We start from the raw sequence: 20,513 nt of genomic DNA, 5'->3' as shown, positions 1-20,513 counted from the left end.
AGCTTTGTGCACCCTGTCGTGTGCAGGCAGCACAGGCCCTGAAAGCCCTCCCTTGTGCGGGCCTTGGTGGCTCCCTGGCCATCATCAGATGTGCTGGGCAGCAGGGCTGCATGGTGCAGGGTGCTCTCCGGAGCAGCTGGGGCCTGGGACTTCCTATTGCAGATGGCTGCTGACCTCTGGTGCCTACTTCTCCATCCACCTGCTCCTGGCTTAGGAGCCCACATGCCCAAACACCACCCAGCTAGGCCGAGGAAGGCCGAGTAGTGTATCACATCACCCTAACCGCCACCCCACACATGCAAAAATACATGGAGCCGGGGCCCATCAGCGTGGCCTAGCGGCTGTTCGGCCTTGGAGCCCTGATCTTCCAACAACACGTGCCCCGGAATACTGTCCAGGACCCCCACACGACACTAGGATGGCTCGGGTTGGGCTGTCTAGAGCTCAGAGGGCCTGAGCCGACCAGGGGTAGAAAGGGCAGCTTGGGGCCCGGCGCCGTAGCCTAGCGGCTAAAGTCCTCACCTTGAATGCACTGGGATCCCATATGGGCACCGGTTCTAATCCCGGCGGCGGCACTTCCCATCCAGCTCCCTGCTTGTGGCCTGGGAAAGCAGTCGAGGACGGCCCAAAGCTTTGGGATCCTGCACCCTCGTGGGAGACCCAGAAGAGGTTCCGGGTTCCCGGCTTTGATTCGGCACGCACCGGCCGTTGTGGCTCCGTTAGGGAGTGAATCATCAGATGGAAGATCTTCCTCTCTGTCTCTCCTCCTCTCTGTATATCTGACTTTGAAATAAAAAAAAAAATCCATGAAGCCCTCTTGGCAGCCCATCGGGGAGCTGCTCCACTTGCCAAAGAACTCCCGGAGCCTGCATCTCAGGGTGCTCTTCGAGGAATGGGGGTGGCGGTAAGGTTTCCCGGGACCTGATCTGGCAAAGTACAACCCCAGTCGGCTTGTGTAACACCAGCTCCCAGAGGGCCTCTGGGGATGCAGGCGTGGGACTCCAACTCCCAGAGGGCCTCTGGGGACGTTGACGTAGGACTCCAACTCCCAGAGGGCCTCTGGGGACGCAGGCGTGGGACTCCAACTCCCAGAGGGCCTCTGGGTACGTTGACGTAGGACTCCAACTCCCAGAGGGCCTCTGGGGATGCTGACGTAGGACTCCAACTCCCAGAGGGCCTCTGCACGCTGACGTAGGAAGCCATAGCCCAGAGGGCCTGTGGGCACGCTGACTTAGGACTCCAGCTCCCAGAGGGCCTGTGGGCACGCTGACGTGGTATTCCACCTCCCAGGCTTCTTTAAGTACCCTGCTATTAAAGGCACCCTGACACTTCCTATCTCACAGGCCCGCGCTGATGCTAGGCCCCAATCTACCTCCTCCCCTCCCCTCCCAGGCCTTGGTATGTGGGCTGTTCAGCATTGGAGCCCTGATCTTCCAACAACACGGGCCCCGGAATACTGTCCGGGACCCCCACACGAGGCTAGGATGGCTCGGGTTGGGCTGTCTAGAGCTCAGAGGGCCTGAGCCGACCAGGGGTAGAAAGGGCAGCTTGGGACCCGACGCCGTAGCCTAGCGGCTAAAGTCCTCACCTTGAACGCACTGGGATCCCATATGGGCACCGGTTCTAATCCCGGCGGCGGCTCCACTTCCCATCCAGCTCCCTGCTTGTGGCCTGGGAAAGCAGTCGAGGACGGCCCAAAGCTTTGGGACCCTGCACCCTCGTGGGAGACCCAGAAGAAGTTCCAGGTTCCCGGCTTTGCATCGGCGCCCACCGGCCGTTGCGGCTCCGTTGGGGAGTCAATCATCAGATGGAAGATCTTCCTCTCTGTCTCTTCTCCTCTCTGTATATCTGACTTTGTAATGAAATAAATAAATCTGCTAAAAAAAAAAAAAAAAAAGGGCAGCTTTGCGCGCCCTCTCGTGGCCACCAGCACTCACTGCAGGACGCTCATCCCAGGCTCTCCTGCCAAATCAAGGGAAGCAGCCCAGCTCCAGCTCAGAGAGGCATTCGCTCTCAAGGACACTCTTTTTAGAGCTTGCACACAAGACCCATGACCGGAAGCCCTATGCACGCCCAGGCGGTCTGCATTGACAGACAAAAGCAGTCTAGAGCCACAGCACAGCACACAGCACACAGCATGCTCCCTCGCAGGAGGCCGGCAGCTTTCTGTCTTTTCCTTCCTCCCTCCGGCCTCCCTCTGCCCCCTTTGCTTGGAAGCACAAAGGAACAGAGAGGGAGAGACAGCAAGCTTTCTGGCATCTGCTGGCTCACTTCCCCAAGGACCACCACCAGAGACAGCTGTGGCTGGGTCAGGACAAGCCCAGGAACCAGGAGCTTCCTCCAGATCTCCCACAGGGGCACAGGGCCACAGGGGTACAGCGGCAAAGGGCACAAGCCCTGGCAGCATCCTCCGCTGCTCTCCCAGGAGGATCGGCAAGCAGCTCGACTGCAGGGGAAGCACCCAGGATTCGAAGCAGTACCCATACAGGCCATCCGCCTCTCAGGCTGAGGCTTGACCCATTCGGACAATACCCCGCACCAACACACCACACAACACCACACCGCACCACACCACACCACACCAACCCTTGCTGGACCCTTCAGCAGCTCCTTCACCAGGCTGCTGAAGGTGCCTGTCCCCCTGGCTTGCACAACTTATGCCGTTGCGTGCTGTGAGAGCGGCCGGTACGGACGAGGGATCCAGGCATGTTGCTACTCTACCTGTCCTGGGGAGAAGGACCTCTGTGAAGAACAGATGTCAGCTGTTGGGATGTCTTGTGGAAGGTGGCACATCAGCGGCAGCCGACGGTCCACAGCTGACCAGCAGGAGAAAGAGTCTTGAATCCAGAAGGATCCCTGGAGGAGGGTGAAGTACTCCCTGGTGAACAAGAGGGCAGCAGCATCTGGCTGGAGGCTGTGAGGCCAAATTCCTGCCTCCAAAGCACATGACAGGGATGGCTGACCCCTCAAGTGCTAGCTGGAGGTAGAAAGGGCAGCTTTGTGCACCCTGTCGTGTGCAGGCAGCACAGGCCCTGAAAGCCCTCCCTTGTGCGGGCCTTGGTGGCTCCCTGGCCATCATCAGATGTGCTGGGCAGCAGGGCTGCATGGTGCAGGGTGCTCTCCGGAGCAGCTGGGGCCTGGGACTTCCTATTGCAGATGGCTGCTGACCTCTGGTGCCTACTTCTCCATCCACCTGCTCCTGGCTTAGGAGCCCACATGCCCAAACACCACCCAGCTAGGCCGAGGAAGGCCGAGTAGTGTATCACATCACCCTAACCGCCACCCCACACATGCAAAAATACATGGAGCCGGGGCCCATCAGCGTGGCCTAGCGGCTGTTCGGCCTTGGAGCCCTGATCTTCCAACAACACGTGCCCCGGAATACTGTCCGGGACCCCCACACGACACTAGGATGGCTCGGGTTGGGCTGTCTAGAGCTCAGAAGGCCTGAGCCGACCAGGGGTAGAAAGGGCAGCTTGGGACCCGGCGCCGTAGCCTAGCGGCTAAAGTCCTCACCTTGAACGCACTGGGATCTCATATGGGCACCGGTTCTAATCCCGGCGGCGGCACTTCCCATCCAGCTCCCTGCTTGTGGCCTGGGAAAGCAGTCGAGGACGGCCCAAAGCTTTGGGATCCTGCACCCTCGTGGGAGACCCAGAAGAGGTTCCGGGTTCCCGGCTTTGATTCGGCACGCACCGGCCGTTGTGGCTCCGTTGGGGAGTGAATCATCAGATGGAAGATCTTCCTCTCTGTCTCTCCTCCTCTCTGTATATCTGACTTAGAAATAAAAAAAAAAATCCATGAAGCCCTCTTGGCAGCCCATCGGGGAGCTGCTCCACTTGCCAAAGAACTCCCGGAGCCTGCATCTCAGGGTGCTCTTCGAGGAATGGGGGTGGCGGTAAGGTTTCCCGGGACCTGATCTGGCAAAGTACAACCCCAGTCGGCTTGTGTAACACCAGCTCCCAGAGGGCCTCTGGGGACGCAGGCGTGGGACTCCAACTCCCAGAGGGCCTCTGGGTACGTTGACGTAGGACTCCAACTCCCAGAGGGCCTCTGGGGATGCTGATGTAGGACTCCAACTCCCAGAGGGCCTCTGCACGCTGACGTAGGAAGCCATAGCCCAGAGGGCCTGAGGGCACGCTGACGTAGGACTCCAACTCCCAGAGGGCCTCTGCACGCTGACGTAGGAAGCCATAGCCCAGAGGGCCTCTGGGGCACGCTGACGTAGGACTCCAACTCCCAGAGGGCCTCTGGGGCACACTGACGTAGGAAGCCAGAGCCCAGAGGGCCTGTGGGCACGCTGACGTAGGAAGCCAGAGCCCAGAGGGCCTGTGGGCACGCTCACGTGGTATTCCACCTCCCAGGCTTCTTTAAGTACCCTGTTATTAAAGGCACCCTGACACTTCCTATCTCACAGACCCGCGCTGATGCTAGGCCCCAATCTACCTCCTCCCCTCCCAGACCTTGGTATGTGGGCTGTTCAGCATTGGAGCCCTGATCTTCCAACAACACGTGCCCCGGAATACTGTTCGGGACCCCCACACGAGGCTAGGATGGCTCGGGTTGGGCTGTCTAGAGCTCAGAGGGCCTGAGCTGACCAGGGGTAGAAAGGGCAGCTTGGGGCCCGGCGCCGTAGCCTAGCAGCTAAAGTCCTCAACTTGAACGCACTGGGATCCCATATGGGCACCGGTTCTAATCCCGGCGGCGGCTCCACTTCCCATCCAGCTCCCTGCTTGTGGCCTGGGAAAGCAGTCGAGGATGGCCCAAAGCTTTGGGACCCTGCACCCTCGTGGGAGACCCAGAAGAAGTTCCAGGTTCCCAGCTTTGGATCGGCACGCACCGGCCATTGCGGCTCCATTGGGGAGTGAATCATCAGATGGAAGATCTTCCTCTCTGTCTCTTCTCCTCTCTGTATATCTGACTTTGTAATGAAATAAATAAATCTGCTAAAAAAAAAAAAAAGGGCAGCTTTGCGCGCCCTCTCGTGGCCACCAGCACTCACTGCAGGACGCTCATCCCAGGCTCTCCTGCCAAATCAAGGGAAGCAGCCCAGCTCCAGCTCAGAGAGGCATTCGCTCTCAAGGACACTCTTTTTAGAGCTTGCACACAAGACCCATGACCGGAAGCCCTACGCACGCCCTGGCGGTCTGCATTGACAGAAAAAAGCAGTCTAGAGCCACAGCACAGCACACAGCACACAGCATGCTCCCTCGCAGGAGGCCGGCAGCTTTCTGTCTTTTCCTTCCTCCCTCCGGCCTCCCTCTGCCCCCTTTGCTTGGAAGCACACAGGAACAGAGAGGGAGAGACAGCAAGCTTTCTGGCATCTGCTGGCTCACTTCCCCAAGGACCACCACCAGAGACAGCTGTGGCTGGGTCAGGACAAGCCCAGGAACCAGGAGCTTCCTCCAGATCTCCCACAGGGCCACAGGGCCACAGGGGCACAAGCCCTGGCAGCATCCTCCGCTGCTCTCCCAGGAGGATCGGCAAGCAGCTCGACTGCAGGGGAAGCACCCAGGATTCGAAGCAGCAACCATAAAGGCCATTCACCTGGCATGCTGAGGCTTGACCCACTCGGACAATACCCCGTACCAACACACCACACAACACCACACCACACCACACCACACCACACCAACCCTTGCTGGACCCTTCAGCAGCTCCTTCACCAGGCTGCTGAAGGTGCCTGTCCCCATGGCTTGCACAACTTATGCCGTTGCGTGCTGTGAGAGCGGCCGGTACAGACGAGGGATCCAGGCATGTTGCTACTCTACCTGTCCTGGGGAGAAGGACCTCTGTGAAGAACAGATGTCAGCTGTTGGGATGTCTTGTGGAAGGTGGCACATCAGCGGCAGCCGACGGTCCACAGCTGACCAGCAGGAGAAAGAGTCTTGAATCCAGAAGGATCCCTGGAGGAGGGTGAAGTACTCCCTGGTGAACAAGAGGGCAGCAGCATCTGGCTGGAGGCTGTGAGGCCAAATTCCTGCCTCCAAAGCACATGACAGGGATGGCTGACCCCTCAAGTGCTAGCTGGAGGTAGAAAGGGCAGCTTTGTGCACCCTGTCGTGTGCAGGCAGCACAGGCCCTGAAAGCCCTCCCTTGTGCGGGCCTTGGTGGCTCCCTGGCCATCATCAGATGTGCTGGGTAGCAGGGCTGCATGGTGCAGGGTGCTCTCCGGAGCAGCTGGGGCCTGGGACTTCCTATTGCAGATGGCTGCTGACCTCTGGTGCCTACTTCTCCATCCACCTGCTCCTGGCTTAGGAGCCCACATGCCCAGACACCACCCAGCTAGGCCGAGGAAGGCCGAGTAGTGTATCACATCACCCTAACCGCCACCCCACACATGCAAAAATACATGAAGCCGGGGCCCATCAGCGTGGCCTAGCGGCTGTTCGGCCTTGGAGCCCTGATCTTCCAACAACACGTGCCCCGGAATACTGTCCGGGACCCCCACACAACGCTAGGATGGCTCGGGTTGGGCTGTCTAGAGCTCAGAAGGCCTGAGCCGACCAGGGGTAGAAAGGGCAGCTTGGGGCCCGGCGCCGTAGCCTAGCGGCTAAAGTCCTCACCTTGAACGCACTGGGATCCCATATGGGCACCGGTTCTAATAGCGGCAGCGGCTCCACTTCCCATCCAGCTCCCTGCTTGTGGCCTGGGAAAGCAGTCGAGGACGGCCCAAAGCTTTGGGATCCTGCACCCTCGTGGGAGACCCAGAAGAAGTTCCGGGTTCCCGGCTTTGATTCGGCACGCACCGGCCGTTGTGGCTCCGTTGGGGAGTGAATCATCAGATGGAAGATCTTCCTCTCTGTCTCTCCTCCTCTCTGTATATCTGACTTTGAAATAAAAAAAAAAATCCATGAAGCCCTCTTGGCAGCCCATCGGGGAGCTGCTCCACTTGCCAAAGAACTCCCGGAGCCTGCATCTCAGGGTGCTCTTCGAGGAATGGGGGTGGCGGTAAGGTTTCCCGGGACCTGATCTGGCAAAGTACAACCCCAGTCGGCTTGTGTAACAACAGCTCCCAGAGGGCCTCTGGGGACGCAGGCGTGGGACTCCAACTCCCAGAGGGCCTCTGGGTACGTTGACGTAGGACTCCAACTCCCAGAGTGCCTCTGGGTACGTTGACGTAGGACTCCAACTCCCAGAGGGCCTCTGGGGACGCTGACGTAGGACTCCAACTCCCAGAGGGCCTCTGCACGCTGACGTAGGAAGCCATAGCCCAGAGGGCCTGTGGGCACGCTGACTTAGGACTCCAGCTCCCAGAGGGCCTGTGGGCACGCTGACGTGGTATTCCACCTCCCAGGCTTCTTTAAGTACCCTGCTATTAAAGGCACCCTGACACTTCCTATCTCACAGGCCTGCGCTGATGCTAGGCCCCAATCTACCTCCTCCCCTCCCAGGCCTTGGTATGTGGGCTGTTCAGCATTGGAGCCCTGATCTTCCAACAACACGTGCCCCGGAATACTGTTCGGGACCCCCACACGAGGCTAGGATGGCTCGGGTTGGGCTGTCTAGAGCTCAGAGGGCCTGAGCTGACCAGGGGTAGAAAGGGCAGCTTGGGACCCGGCGCCGTAGCCTAGCGGCTAAAGTCCTCACCTTGAACGCACTGGGATCCCATATGGGCACCGGTTCTAATCCCGGCGGCGGCTCCACTTCCCATCCAGCTCCCTGCTTGTGGCCTGGGAAAGCAGTCGAGGACGGCCCAAAGTTTTGGGACCCTGCACCCTCGTGGGAGACCCAGAAGAAGTTCCAGGTTCCCAGCTTTGGATCGGCACGCACCGGCCGTTGCGGCTCCGTTGGGGAGTCAATCATCAGATGGAAGATCTTCCTCTCTGTCTCTTCTCCTCTCTGTATATCTGACTTTGTAATGAAATAAATAAATCTGCTAAAAAAAAAAAAAAAAAAAAAAAGGGCAGCTTTGCGCGCCCTCTCGTGGCCACCAGCACTCACTGCAGGACGCTCATCCCAGGCTCTCCTGCCAAATCAAGGGAAGCAGCCCAGCTCCAGCTCAGAGAGGCATTCGCTCTCAAGGACACTCTTTTTAGAGCTTGCACACAAGACCCATGACCGGAAGCCCTACGCACGCCCAGGCGGTCTGCATTGACAGACAAAAGCAGTCTAGAGCCACAGCACAGCACACAGCACACAGCATGCTCCCTCGCAGGAGGCCGGCAGCTTTCTGTCTTTTCCTTCCTCCCTCCTGCCTCCCTCTGCCCCCTTTGCTTGGAAGCACACAGGAACAGAGAGGGAGAGACAGCAAGCTTTCTGGCATCTGCTGGCTCACTTCCCCAAGGACCACCACCAGAGACAGCTGTGGCTGGGTCAGGAGAAGCCCAGGAACCAGGAGCTTCCTCCAGATCTCCCACAGGGGCACAGGGCCACAGGGGTACAGCGGCAAAGGGCACAAGCCCTGGCAGCATCCTCCGCTGCTCTCCCAGGAGGATCGGCAAGCAGCTCGACTGCAGGGGAAGCACCCAGGATTCGAAGCAGTACCCATACAGGCCATCCGCCTCTCAGGCTGAGGCTTGACCCATTTGGACAATACCCCGCACCAACACACCACACAACACCACACCACACCACACCACACCACACCAACCCTTGCTGGACCCTTCAGCAGCTCCTTCACCAGGCTGCTGAAGGTGCCTGTCCCCCTGGCTTGCACAACTTATGCTGTTGCGTGCTGTGAGAGCGGCCGGTACAGACGAGGGATCCAGGCATGTTGCTACTCTACCTGTCCTGGGGAGAAGGACCTCTGTGAAGAACAGATGTCAGCTGTTGGGATGTCTTGTGGAAGGTGGCACATCAGCGGCAGCCGACGGTCCACAGCTGACCAGCAGGAGAAAGAGTCTTGAATCCAGAAGGATCCCTGGAGGAGGGTGAAGTACTCCCTGGTGAACAAGAGGGCAGCAGCATCTGGCTGGAGGCTGTGAGGCCAAATTCCTGCCTCCAAAGCACATGACAGGGATGGCTGACCCCTCAAGTGCTAGCTGGAGGTAGAAAGGGCAGCTTTGTGCACCCTGTCGTGTGCAGGCAGCACAGGCCCTGAAAGCCCTCCCTTGTGCGGGCCTTGGTGGCTCCCTGGCCATCATCAGATGTGCTGGGCAGCAGGGCTGCATGGTGCAGGGTGCTCTCCGGAGCAGCTGGGGCCTGGGACTTCCTATTGCAGATGGCTGCTGACCTCTGGTGCCTACTTCTCCATCCACCTGCTCCTGGCTTAGGAGCCCACATGCCCAGACACCACCCAGCTAGGCCGAGGAAGGCCGAGTAGTGTATCACATCACCCTAACCGCCACCCCACACATGCAAAAATACATGGAGCCGGGGCCCATCAGCGTGGCCTAGCGGCTGTTCGGCCTTGGAGCCCTGATCTTCCAACAACACGTGCCCCGGAATACTGTCCGGGACCCCCACACGAGGCTAGGATGGCTCGGGTTGGGCTGTCTAGAGCTCAGAGGGCCTGAGCCGACCAGGGGTAGAAAGGGCAGCTTGGGACCCGGCGCCGTAGCCTAGCGGCTAAAGTCCTCACCTTGAACGCACTGGGATCCCATATGGGCACCGGTTCTAATCCCGGCGGCGGCACTTCCCATCCAGCTCCCTGCTTGTGGCCTGGGAAAGCAGTCGAGGACGGCCCAAAGCTTTGGGATCCTGCACCCTCGTGGGAGACCCAGAAGAGGTTCCGGGTTCCCGGCTTTGATTCGGCACGCACCGGCCGTTGTGGCTCCGTTGGGGAGTGAATCATCAGATGGAAGATCTTCCTCTCTGTCTCTCCTCCTCTCTGTATATCTGACTTTGAAATAAAAAAAAAAATCCATGAAGCCCTCTTAGCAGCCCATCGGGGAGCTGCTCCACTTGCCAAAGAACTCCCGGAGCCTGCATCTCAGGGTGCTCTTCGAGGAATGGGGGTGGCGGTAAGGTTTCCCGGGACCTGATCTGGCAAAGTACAACCCCAGTCGGCTTGTGTAACACCAGCTCCCAGAGGGCCTCTGGGGACGCAGGCGTGGGACTCCAACTCCCAGAGGGCCTCTGGGTACGTTGACGTAGGACTCCAACTCCCAGAGGGCCTCTGGGGACGCAGGCGTGGGACTCCAACTCCCAGAGGGCCTCTGGGGATGCTGATGTAGGACTCCAACTCCCAGAGGGCCTCTGCACGCTGACATAGGAAGCCATAGCCCAGAGGGCCTGTGGGCACGCTGACTTAGGACTCCAGCTCCCAGAGGGCCTGTGGGCACGCTGACGTGGTATTCCACCTCCCAGGCTTCTTTAAGTACCCTGCTATTAAAGGCACCCTGACACTTCCTATCTCACAGACCCGCGCTGATGCTAGGCCCCAATCTACCTCCTCCCCTCCCCTCCCAGGCCTTGGTATGTGGGCTGTTCAGCATTGGAGCCCTGATCTTCCAACAACACGTGCCCCGGAATACTGTTCGGGACCCCCACACGAGGCTAGGATGGCTCGGGTTGGGCTGTCTAGAGCTCAGAGGGCCTGAGCCAACCAGGGGTAGAAAGGGCAGCTTGGGGCCCGGCGCCGTAGCCTAGCGGCTAAAGTCCTCACCTTGAACGCACTGGGATCCCATATGGGCACCGGTTCTAATCCCGGCGGCGGCTCCACTTCCCATCCAGCTCCCTGCTTGTGGCCTGGGAAAGCAGTCGAGGACGGCCCAAAGCTTTGGGACCCTGCACCCTCGTGGGAGACCCAGAAGAAGTTCCAGGTTCCCGGCTTTGCATCGGCGCCCACCGGCCGTTGCGGCTCCGTTGGGGAGTCAATCATCAGATGGAAGATCTTCCTCTCTGTCTCTTCTCCTCTCTGTATATCTGACTTTGTAATGAAATAAATAAATCTGCTAAAAAAAAAAAAAAAAAAAAGGGCAGCTTTGCGCGCCCTCTCGTGGCCACCAGCACTCACTGCAGGACGCTCATCCCAGGCTCTCCTGCCAAATCAAGGGAAGCAGCCCAGCTCCAGCTCAGAGAGGCATTCGCTCTCAAGGACACTCTTTTTAGAGCTTGCACACAAGACCCATGACCGGAAGCCCTACGCACGCCCAGGCGGTCTGCATTGACAGACAAAAGCAGTCTAGAGCCACAGCACAGCACACAGCACACAGCATGCTCCCTCGCAGGAGGCTGGCAGCTTTCTGTCTTTTCCTTCCTCCCTCCTGCCTCCCTCTGCCCCCTTTGCTTGGAAGCACACAGGAACAGAGAGGGAGAGACAGCAAGCTTTCTGGCATCTGCTGGCTCACTTCCCCAAGGACCACCACCAGAGACAGCTGTGGCTGGGTCAGGAGAAGCCCAGGAACCAGGAGCTTCCTCCAGATCTCCCACAGGGGCACAGGGCCACAGGGGTACAGCGGCAAAGGGCACAAGCCCTGGCAGCATCCTCCGCTGCTCTCCCAGGAGGATCGGCAAGCAGCTCGACTGCAGGGGAAGCACCCAGGATTCGAAGCAGTACCCATACAGGCCATCCGCCTCTCAGGCTGAGGCTTGACCCATTCGGACAATACCCCGCACCAACACACCACACAACACCACACCACACCACACCACACCACACCAACCCTTGCTGGACCCTTCAGCAGCTCCTTCACCAGGCTGCTGAAGGTGCCTGTCCCCCTGGCTTGCACAACTTATGCTGTTGCGTGCTGTGAGAGCGGCCGGTACAGACGAGGGATCCAGGCATGTTGCTACTCTACCTGTCCTGGGGAGAAGGACCTCTGTGAAGAACAGATGTCAGCTGTTGGGATGTCTTGTGGAAGGTGGCACATCAGCGGCAGCCGACGGTCCACAGCTGACCAGCAGGAGAAAGAGTCTTGAATCCAGAAGGATCCCTGGAGGAGGGTGAAGTACTCCCTGGTGAACAAGAGGGCAGCAGCATCTGGCTGGAGGCTGTGAGGCCAAATTCCTGCCTCCAAAGCACATGACAGGGATGGCTGACCCCTCAAGTGCTAGCTGGAGGTAGAAAGGGCAGCTTTGTGCACCCTGTCGTGTGCAGGCAGCACAGGCCCTGAAAGCCCTCCCTTGTGCGGGCCTTGGTGGCTCCCTGGCCATCATCAGATGTGCTGGGCAGCAGGGCTGCATGGTGCAGGGTGCTCTCCGGAGCAGCTGGGGCCTGGGACTTCCTATTGCAGATGGCTGCTGACCTCTGGTGCCTACTTCTCCATCCACCTGCTCCTGGCTTAGGAGCCCACATGCCCAGACACCACCCAGCTAGGCCGAGGAAGGCCGAGTAGTGTATCACATCACCCTAACCGCCACCCCACACATGCAAAAATACATGGAGCCGGGGCCCATCAGCGTGGCCTAGCGGCTGTTCGGCCTTGGAGCCCTGATCTTCCAACAACACGTGCCCCGGAATACTGTCCGGGACCCCCACACGACACTAGGATGGCTCGGGTTGGGCTGTCTAGAGCTCAGAGGGCCTGAGCCGACCAGGGGTAGAAAGGGCAGCTTGGGACCCGGCGCCGTAGCCTAGCGGCTAAAGTCCTCACCTTGAACGCACTGGGATCCCATATGGGCACCGGTTCTAATCCCGGCGGCGGCACTTCCCATCCAGCTCCCTGCTTGTGGCCTGGGAAAGCAGTCGAGGACGGCCCAAAGCTTTGGGATCCTGCACCCTCGTGGGAGACCCAGAAGAGGTTCCGGGTTCCCGGCTTTGATTCGGCACGCACCGGCCGTTGTGGCTCCATTGGGGAGTAAATCATCAGATGGAAGATCTTCCTCTCTGTCTCTCCTCCTCTCTGTATATCTGACTTTGAAATAAAAAAAAAAATCCATGAAGCCCTCTTAGCAGCCCATCGGGGAGCTGCTCCACTTGCCAAAGAACTCCCGGAGCCTGCATCTCAGGGTGCTCTTCGAGGAATGGGGGTGGCGGTAAGGTTTCCCGGGACCTGCTCTGGCAAAGTACAACCCCAGTCGGCTTGTGTAACACCAGCTCCCAGAGGGCCTCTGGGTACGTTGACGTAGGACTCCAACTCCCAGAGGGCCTCTGGGGACGCAGGCGTAGGACTCCAACTCCCAGAGGGCCTCTGGGTACGTTGACGTAGGACTCCAACTCCCAGAGGGCCTCTGGGGATGCTGACGTAGGACTCCAACTCCCAGAGGGCCTCTGCACGCTGACGTAGGAAGCCATAGCCCAGAGGGCCTGTGGGCACGCTGACTTAGGACTCCAGCTCCCAGAGGGCCTGTGGGCACGCTGACGTGGTATTCCACCTCCCAGGCTTCTTTAAGTACCCTGCTATTAAAGGCACCCTGACACTTCCTATCTCACAGGCCCGCGCTGATGCTAGGCCCCAATCTACCTCCTCCCCTCCCCTCCCAGGCCTTGGTATGTGGGCTGTTCAGCATTGGAGCCCTGATCTTCCAACAACACGTGCCCCGGAATACTGTCCGGGACCCCCACACGAGGCTAGGATGGCTCGGGTTGGGCTGTCTAGAGCTCAGAAGGCCTGAGCCGACCAGGGGTAGAAAGGGCAGCTTGGGACCCGGCGCCGTAGCCTAGCGGCTAAAGTCCTCACCTTGAACGCACTGGGATCTCATATGGGCACCGGTTCTAATCCCGGCGGCGGCTCCACTTCCCATCCAGCTCCCTGCTTGTGGCCTGGGAAAGCAGTCGAGGACGGCCCAAAGCTTTGGGACCCTGCACCCTCGTGGGAGACCCAGAAGAAGTTCCAGGTTCCCAGCTTTGGATCGGCACGCACCGGCCGTTGCGGCTCCGTTGGGGAGTGAATCATCAGATGGAAGATCTTCCTCTCTGTCTCTTCTCCTCTCTGTATATCTGACTTTGTAATGAAATAAATAAATCTGCTAAAAAAAAAAAAAAAAAAAGGGCAGCTTTGCGCGCCCTCTCGTGGCCACCAGCACTCACTGCAGGACGCTCATCCCAGGCTCTCCTGCCAAATCAAGGGAAGCAGCCCAGCTCCAGCTCAGAGAGGCATTCGCTCTCAAGGACACTCTTTTTAGAGCTTGCACACAAGACCCATGACCGGAAGCCCTACGCACGCCCAGGCGGTCTGCATTGACAGACAAAAGCAGTCTAGAGCCACAGCACAGCACACAGCACACAGCATGCTCCCTCGCAGGAGGCTGGCAGCTTTCTGTCTTTTCCTTCCTCCCTCCGGCCTCCCTCTGCCCCCTTTGCTTGGAAGCACACAGGAACAGAGAGGGAGAGACAGCAAGCTTTCTGGCATCTGCTGGCTCACTTCCCCAAGGACCACCACCAGAGACAGCTGTGGCTGGGTCAGGACAAGCCCAGGAACCAGAAGCTTCCTCCAGATCTCCCACAGGGCCACAGGGCCACAGGGGTACAGCGGCAAAGGGGCACAAGCCCTGGCAGCATCCTCCGCTGCTCTCCCAGGAGGATCGGCAAGCAGCTCGACTGCAGGGGAAGCACCCAGGATTCGAAACAGTACCCATAAAGGCCATCCGCCTCTCAGGCTGAGGCTTGACCCATTCGGACAATACCCCGCACCAACACACCACACAACACCACACCACACCACACCACACCACACCAACCCTTGCTGGACCCTTCAGCAGCTCCTTCACCAGGCTGCTGAAGGTGCCTGTCCCCATGGCTTGCACAACTTATGCCGTTGCGTGCTGTGACAGCGGCCGGTACAGACGAGGGATCCAGGCATGTTGCTACTCTACCTGTCCTGGGGAGAAGGACCTCTGTGAAAAACAGACGTCAGCTGTTGGGATGTCTTGTGGAAGGTGGCACATCAGCGGCAGCCGACGGTCCACAGCTGACCAGCAGGAGAAAGAGTCTTGAATCCAGAAGGATCCCTGGAGGAGGGTGAAGTACTCCCTGGTGAACAAGAGGGCAGCAGCATCTGGCTGGAGGCTGTGAGGCCAAATTCCTGCCTCCAAAGCACATGACAGGGATGGCTGACCCCTCAAGTGCTAGCTGGAGGTAGAAAGGGCAGCTTTGTGCACCCTGTCGTGTGCAGGCAGCACAGGCCCTGAAAGCCCTCCCTTGTGCGGGCCTTGGTGGCTCCCTGGCCATCATCAGATGTGCTGGGCAGCAGGGCTGCATGGTGCAGGGTGCTCTCCGGAGCAGCTGGGGCCTGGGACTTCCTATTGCAGATGGCTGCTGACCTCTGGTGCCTACTTCTCCATCCACCTGCTCCTGGCTTAGAAGCCCACATGCCCAAACACCACCCAGCTAGGCCGAGGAAGGCCGAGTAGTGTATCACATCACCCTAACCGCCACCCCACACATGCAAAAATACATGAAGCCGGGGCCCATCAGCGTGGCCTAGCGGCTGTTCGGCCTTGGAGCCCTGATCTTCCAACAACACGTGCCCCGGAATACTGTCCGGGACCCCCACACGACACTAGGATGGCTCGGGTTGGGCTGTCTAGAGCTCAGAAGGCCTGAGCCGACCAGGGGTAGAAAGGGCAGCTTGGGACCCGGCGCCGTAGCCTAGCGGCTAAAGTCCTCACCTTGAACGCACTGGGATCCCATATGGGCACCGGTTCTAATCCCGGCGGCGGCTCCACTTCCCATCCAGCTCCCTGCTTGTGGCCTGGGAAAGCAGTCGAGGACGGCCCAAAGCTTTGGGATCCTGCACCCTCGTGGGAGACCCAGAAGAGGTTCCGGGTTCCCGGCTTTGATTCGGCACGCACCAGGCGTTGCGGCTCCATTGGGGAGTGAATCATCAGATGGAAGATCTTCCTCTCTGTCTCTTCTCCTCTCTGTATATCTGACTTTGAAATAAAAAAAAATCCATGAAGCCCTCTTGGCAGCCCATCGGGGAGCTGCTCCACTTGCCAAAGAACTCCCGGAGCCTGCATCTCAGGGTGCTCTTCGAGGAATGGGGGTGGCGGTAAGGTTTCCCGGGACCTGATCTGGCAAAGTACAACCCCAGTCGGCTTGTGTAACACCAGCTCCCAGAGGGCCTCTGGGGACGCAGGCGTGGGACTCCAACTCCCAGAGGGCCTCTGGGGACGCTGACGTAGGACTCCAACTCCCAGAGGGCCTCTGGGGACGCTGACGTAGGACTCCAACTCCCAGAGGGCCTCTGCACGCTGACGTAGGAAGCCAGAGCCCAGAGGGCCTGTGGGCACGCTAACGTGGTATTCCACCTCCCAGGCTTCTTTAAGTACCCTGCTATTAAAGGCACCCTGACACTTCCTATCTCACAGGCCCGCGCTGATGCTAGGCCCCAATCTACCTCCTCCCCTCCCAGGCCTTGGTATGTGGGCTGTTCAGCATTGGAGCCCTGACCTTCCAACAACACGTGCCCCGGAATACTGTTCGGGACCCCCACACGAGGCTAGGATGGCTCGGGTTGGGCTGTCTAGAGCTCAGAGGGCCTGAGCTGACCAGGGGTAGAAAGGGCAGCTTGGGACCCGGCGCCGTAGCCTAGCGGCTAAAGTCCTCACCTTGAACGCACTGGGATCCCATATGGGCACCGGTTCTAATCCCGGCGGCGGCTCCACTTCCCATCCAGCTCCCTGCTTGTGGCCTGGGAAAGCAGTCGAGGACGGCCCAAAGCTTTGGGACCCTGCACCCTCGTGGGAGACCCAGAAGAAGTTCCAGGTTCCCGGCTTTGGATCGGCACGCACCGGCCGTTGCGGCTCCGTTGGGGAGTGAATCATCAGATGGAAGATCTTCCTCTCTGTCTCTTCTCCTCTCTGTATATCTGACTTTGTAATGAAATAAATAAATCTGCTAAAAAAAAAAAAAAAAAAAAAAAAAAGGGCAGCTTTGCGCGCCCTCTCGTGGCCACCAGCACTCACTGCAGGACGCTCATCCCAGGCTCTCCTGCCAAATCAAGGGAAGCAGCCCAGCTCCAGCTCAGAGAGGCATTCGCTCTCAAGGACACTCTTTTTAGAGCTTGCACACAAGACCCATGACCGGAAGCCCTACGCACGCCCAGGCGGTCTGCATTGACAGACAAAAGCAGTCTAGAGCCACAGCACAGCACACAGCACACAGCATGCTCCCTCGCAGGAGGCCGGCAGCTTTCTGTCTTTTCCTTCCTCCCTCCGGCCTCCCTCTGCCCCCTTTGCTTGGAAGCACACAGGAACAGAGAGGGAGAGACAGCAAGCTTTCTGGCATCTGCTGGCTCACTTCCCCAAGGACCACCACCAGAGACAGCTGTGGCTGGGTCAGGACAAGCCCAGGAACCAGGAGCTTCCTCCAGATCTCCCACAGGGCCACAGGGCCACAGGGGTACAGCGGCAAAGGGCACAAGCCCTGGAAGCATCCTCCGCTGCTCTCCCAGGAGGATCGGCAAGCAGCTCGACTGCAGGGGAAGCACCCAGGATTCGAAGCAGTACCCATACAGGCCATCCGCCTCTCAGGCTGAGGCTTGACCCATTCGGACAATACCCCGCACCAACACACCACACAACACCACACCGCACCACACCACACCACACCAACCCTTGCTGGACCCTTCAGCAGCTCCTTCACCAGGCTGCTGAAGGTGCCTGTCCCCCTGGCTTGCACAACTTATGCCGTTGCGTGCTGTGAGAGCGGCCGGTACAGACGAGGGATCCAGGCATGTTGCTACTCTACCTGTCCTGGGGAGAAGGACCTCTGTGAAGAACAGATGTCAGCTGTTGGGATGTCTTGTGGAAGGTGGCACATCAGCGGCAGCCGACGGTCCACAGCTGACCAGCAGGAGAAAGAGTCTTGAATCCAGAAGGATCCCTGGAGGAGGGTGAAGTACTCCCTGGTGAACAAGAGGGCAGCAGCATCTGGCTGGAGGCTGTGAGGCCAAATTCCTGCCTCCAAAGCACATGACAGGGATGGCTGACCCCTCAAGTGCTAGCTGGAGGTAGAAAGGGCAGCTTTGTGCACCCTGTCGTGTGCAGGCAGCACAGGCCCTGAAAGCCCTCCCTTGTGCGGGCCTTGGTGGCTCCCTGGCCATCATCAGATGTGCTGGGCAGCAGGGCTGCATGGTGCAGGGTGCTCTCCGGAGCAGCTGGGGCCTGGGACTTCCTATTGCAGATGGCTGCTGACCTCTGGTGCCTACTTCTCCATCCACCTGCTCCTGGCTTAGGAGCCCACATGCCCAAACACCACCCAGCTAGGCCGAGGAAGGCCGAGTAGTGTATCACATCACCCTAACCGCCACCCCACACATGCAAAAATACATGAAGCCGGGGCCCATCAGCGTGGCCTAGCGGCTGTTCGGCCTTGGAGCCCTGATCTTCCAACAACACGTGCCCCGGAATACTGTCCAGGACCCCCACACGACACTAGGATGGCTCGGGTTGGGCTGTCTAGAGCTCAGAGGGCCTGAGCCAACCAGGGGTAGAAAGGGCAGCTTGGGGCCCGGCGCCGTAGCCTAGCGGCTAAAGTCCTCACCTTGAACGCACTGGGATCCCATATGGGCACCGGTTCTAATCCCGGCGGCGGCACTTCCCATCCAGCTCCCTGCTTGTGGCCTGGGAAAGCAGTCGAGGACGGCCCAAAGCTTTGGGATCCTGCACCCTCGTGGGAGACCCAGAAGAGGTTCCGGGTTCCCGGCTTTGATTCGGCACGCACCGGCCGTTGTGGCTCCGTTGGGGAGTGAATCATCAGATGGAAGATCTTCCTCTCTGTCTCTCCTCCTCTCTGTATATCTGACTTTGAAATAAAAAAAAAAATCCATGAAGCCCTCTTGGCAGCCCATCGGGGAGCTGCTCCACTTGCCAAAGAACTCCCGGAGCCTGCATCTCAGGGTGCTCTTCGAGGAATGGGGGTGGCGGTAAGGTTTCCCGGGACCTGATCTGGCAAAGTACAACCCCAGTCGGCTTGTGTAACACCAGCTCCCAGAGGGCCTCTGGGGACGCAGGCGTGGGACTCCAACTCCCAGAGGGCCTCTGGGTACGTTGACGTAGGACTCCAACTCCCAGAGGGCCTCTGGGGACGCTGACGTAGGACTCCAACTCCCAGAGGGCCTCTGGGTACGTTGACATAGGACTCCAACTCCCAGAGGGCCTCTGGGGATGCTGACGTAGGACTCCAACTCCCAGAGGGCCTCTGCACGCTGACGTAGGAAGCCATAGCCCAGAGGGCCTGTGGGCACACTGACTTAGGACTCCAGCTCCCAGAGGGCCTGTGGGCACGCTGACGTGGTATTCCACCTCCCTGGCTTCTTTAAGTACCCTGCTATTAAAGGCACCCTGACACTTCCTATCTCACAGACCCGCGCTGATGCTAGGCCCCAATCTACCTCCTCCCCTCCCCTCCCAGGCCTTGGTATGTGGGCTGTTCAGCATTGGAGCCCTGATCTTCCAACAACACGTGCCCCGGAATACTGTTCGGGACCCCCACACGACGCTAGGATGGCTCGGGTTGGGCTGTCTAGAGCTCAGAGGGCCTGAGCCGACCAGGGGTAGAAAGGGCAGCTTGGGGCCCGGCGCCGTAGCCTAGCGGCTAAAGTCCTCACCTTGAACGCACTGGGATCCCATATGGGCACCGGTTCTAATCCCGGCGGCGGCTCCACTTCCCATCCAGCTCCCTGCTTGTGGCCTGGGAAAGCAGTCGAGGACGGCCCAAAGCTTTGGGACCCTGCACCCTCGTGGGAGACCCAGAAGAAGTTCCAGGTTCCCGGCTTTGACTCGGCGCCCACCGGCCGTTGCGGCTCCGTTGGGGAGTCAATCATCAGATGGAAGATCTTCCTCTCTGTCTCTTCTCCTCTCTGTATATCTGACTTTGTAATGAAATAAATAAATCTGCTAAAAAAAAAAAAAAGGGCAGCTTTGTGTGCCCTCTCGTGGCCACCAGCACTCACTGCAGGACGCTCATCCCAGGCTCTCCTGCCAAATCAAGGGAAGCAGCCCAGCTCCAGCTCAGAGAGGCATTCGCTCTCAAGGACACTCTTTTTAGAGCTTGCACACAAGACCCATGACCGGAAGCCCTACGCACGCCCAGGCGGTCTGCATTGACAGACAAAAGCAGTCTAGAGCCACAGCACAGCACACAGCACACAGCATGCTCCCTCGCAGGAGGCCAGCAGCTTTCTGTCTTTTCCTTCCTCCCTCCGGCCTCCCTCTGCCCCCTTTGCTTGGAAGCACACAGGAACAGAGAGGGAGAGACAGCAAGCTTTCTGGCATCTGCTGGCTCACTTCCCCAAGGACCACCACCAGAGACAGCTGTGGCTGGGTCAGAACAAGCCCAGGAACCAGAAGCTTCCTCCAGATCTCCCACAGGGGCACAGGGCCACAGGGGTACAGCGGCAAAGGACACAAGCCCTGGCAGCATCCTCCGCTGCTCTCCCAGGAGGATCGGCAAGCAGCTCGACTGCAGGGGAAGCACCCAGGATTCGAAGCAGCAACGATAAAGGCCATTCACCTGGGATGCTGAGGCTTGACCCATTCGGACAATACCCCGCACCAACACACCACACAACACCACACCGCACCACACCACACCACACCAACCCTCGCTGGACCCTTCAGCAGCTCCTTCACCAGGCTGCTGAAGGTGCCTGTCCCCCTGGCTTGCACAACTTATGCCGTTGCGTGCTGTGAGAGCGGCCGGTACAGACGAGGGATCCAGGCATGTTGCTACTCTACCTGTC

Source organism: Ochotona princeps, chromosome 19 (assembly GCF_030435755.1).
Source record: "Ochotona princeps isolate mOchPri1 chromosome 19, mOchPri1.hap1, whole genome shotgun sequence".
Taxonomy (NCBI): Eukaryota; Metazoa; Chordata; class Mammalia; order Lagomorpha; family Ochotonidae; genus Ochotona; species Ochotona princeps.
This window is presented reverse-complemented; position numbering follows the sequence as displayed.